Source organism: Euprymna scolopes, chromosome 3 (assembly GCF_053919585.1).
Source record: "Euprymna scolopes isolate OS-2025 chromosome 3, ASM5391958v1, whole genome shotgun sequence".
Classification (NCBI taxonomy): domain Eukaryota; kingdom Metazoa; phylum Mollusca; class Cephalopoda; order Sepiida; family Sepiolidae; genus Euprymna; species Euprymna scolopes.
The window spans coordinates 16,066,299-16,069,713 of NC_136484.1; positions in this window are offsets into that span (position 1 = coordinate 16,066,299).

Here is a 3,415-nt window from a genome sequence, read left to right on the forward strand (position 1 = left end):
TGGTAGATTGCTCAACGTTTGCGTCATAATTAAACGCGCAGCTATTCTAACATAAACCATTCATTGTCAGTGTAAACTGAACGAGGCATCGTATGACATGAATTGTAAAACGTTTTTTCCATATTATTATTTACACATTATTTTTATTATCTATATATATATAAATCACTTTTGTGTGTGAGTTCCTTCCTCATAGATTCTGAAACTACCGAGCCTACCTTTATCAAATTTCATGCACAGCTTTTTTTGTGGCAGTGTTATTAGAGATGTTTTGTACAGAAATGCCTTCGATAGGTATCGAAAATCGCAAAAAATCCGAACCTAAAAATAGTCTTTACTTTAGATAAAAAAGTAGAATATTTACAGGGGAATATTTTAGGGTACACCTGCTAGTGGGATAATTAAATCTTAGCAAATCATTTCTTCTTAATAAAAGTAATAATTGATATCTGGAGGTATACATCAATTATTGCGCATTCGACTATAGATCGAATGATATCTTGTTAAAGAAGGGGTGTACCTTACCCTTTAATTTTCATTTTTTCTTGTAATAAGTTCAATTTACGACAAAAACGGTAACATTTAACATCGCCGTGAATCGTTCTCTCGTTTGCATGGTTTAAAACTAAACATTAATCAACATATCTCTTGTAATGATATTGTAAACAAATAGACCTGGGATTTGATGAACACCATTATCATTAGTATATCGTATTATTCATTAAAAAAAATCCAATTAGTCCACCGCGCAAATTATTCCTCGTAATATATAATATTCGATAGAGGATTAATTCTATAATCATACATAAACAATCTGCATGAATCAAAGCATCGTGTTTAAGTGTATTGTCGAAGCGATATACAATGTTCTAAAAAAGAAAAATGCTAATTGAAAGCCAAAATGAGTTCATACATCCCTAGTATTTAAAATAATGTTTGATTTATTTTCAACATATCTTTTAAATAACCATTACATTTAAAACAACACATGTTTGTGCTCTCAAATTTATTTTTATAAATCGTAACGACTTTTCTCAATTGATTTTAGACAGCGATTAATAATGGCAATTTGTCATACGAAGGTGGTTTTAAAACTTAAACCTTATATTCAAAAAGTTCAAGTGTTACAAAGACGGGAGTGATAGCATAAAAACGAGCGATCTACTGTGCTCAATACTTTTTTCCGTAAATAGGTAGAACGCGTGTAAATGCCAATTATTTATAGCGCGTCTCTGCTTCAGACATTAAATGTTTAAGAACATATTACCCAGAATCAAAACAAAAACATGTATCCTGCAAGCGTTAATCGTGATCTTCTGATCTAACTGCATTTAGAAACAGAAGATTTAAAAGTTTACTCGACTTATAAATAAAAACCCCAAAACCTATAAAAGTCAACATTTTAAAGATATATATATATATATATATATATATATATATATATATATATATATATATACTCAAATATGATGTAAAATAAAATAAAATAAATATAAGCGTATGTGAATTTATTTGCCAATAAGTTAATGTAAGGATACATCATATAGATTATAAACACCTTTAATATCTTATCATTTCGAAGCTTAATGCTTCTTACTAGAGGAGATTGGAGCTAAATTAAAGAAAAAGGTAAATGGCAAATCAAATTAGGATACATTACTATGAAAATATAAAATAATATGGAAGAAAGATGAGTGAAATCTAAAACATAAAAGAACGAGGGAAAAAGGAATAGTACAAGATGATATGCCATGGAGTGTTTTTGGCACTAGAAGTGAGCGATCGAGGTTAGTAAAATTAGGTCCAATTCTAACAGACGAATTATCGAGAGGTTTTTCTTGAAAAACATGTAGAAATAAAGACAAGATTAAAACCAAATTACGATAATGAAAACATAAAAATTATGAGTAGAAAAATAAAGGCATAGAGAAAAAAAACATAATATGATCATATGAATGATGTAACACATGAAAAATATATAAACCTGAGTGTCCAAGGTTGGTTCGTAGAATTATTGACAGGTTCAACTGTAGCATATGTGTACCTCTAATGTACACAAAGTTACAAGGCGCATTTTGCTATATCTATTACCTTGCTCCCGTCTATTCTGAGGGGAAGCATAAGGGTTTGAACTATGTAGAACGTTCATAACTCTACTTTCTGTATGATAATTCATCTTATAAATGTCCAGAAGGAACTGACATTCATTTATATTCAATTTATTTTGCTTTAGATTTATTTTAAATTTATGTTGAAATTTTAAAATGCTGAGAATCATATATCCTGAAAGTCGACTATGTAAACGAACGTATGATATTATTAAAATTTATTGATACGTATCTGTGTGAATAAATATATATATATATATATATATATATATATATATATATACATATATAATTTTCCTTGGTTTTGATACCCCCAAATTCGAAGCTATCTCTTTACAACCCTTTCTTTTCCATAACCTATCATACTTTCATAAATCAGAGTCCATTTTCTGTAGGCTGTTTTTGAACCCAGTCAACGACGGGTACATTTGCTAATATATATATTCCCATTTAAATTTTACTTTGGAAATAAGTGTCTTAAAAAAGTGGGTGACCATCTTTTACTTTAAATCCCGCTCGAAACCGGAGCACTTGAAATCACCGGAAAAACACGTAAATGTTCTTCTCTTCGCCATAACACCAAAATGAAGAAAAAGAAAGAAAAATCATGAACCCGACTTTCGACCCTGATGAGGCTATGTATTAGCGAAATATCGGACTTAAAAAAAGAACAGTAAATGAAAATGATTTTATAATTATATTCAACACTTCAAAGTTTTCAAATTCCCATCCAAATTTTACTTTAAAAACAAGTGTCTTCAAAAAGTGTGACCACCTTTTCCTTTAATATATGTATATGTAAATTTAATTCGAAAAAATATCCCTCTTGGAAAACAAAAATTGTTTATTTGAATAAAGAATACACTATTTTACTTTGTAATTTGCTTTATCTAGTATATTTCTGATTGACTTATATAAAACTATTTTGTAAGACTTCATACAACAAAATTCATCCGCCTGTTATGTAATTTTCTCATTGTTCTGATATATACACACACACACACATATATATATATATGCATATATATACATGTATGTGTATGTTCGTAAGTATAATCATATCTAATTTTTTTATCAGTGATAGATCGTGCTTGTTGTGATTTAATGTAAAATATAAAAATATTATAAGCTTTTTCAAATTGACAATTACCGACATGAGTTTCAGATATTTGATTACTATCCGCATGAGTTATTCTAATAAATCACGCATGTGTTCATCGAATACTTGAGAAAAATTCAGTGTTGATTTGACAAAATATGCTACATTAATTATTTCTTGGTATATATCAATATATCTTGTTTTGTCA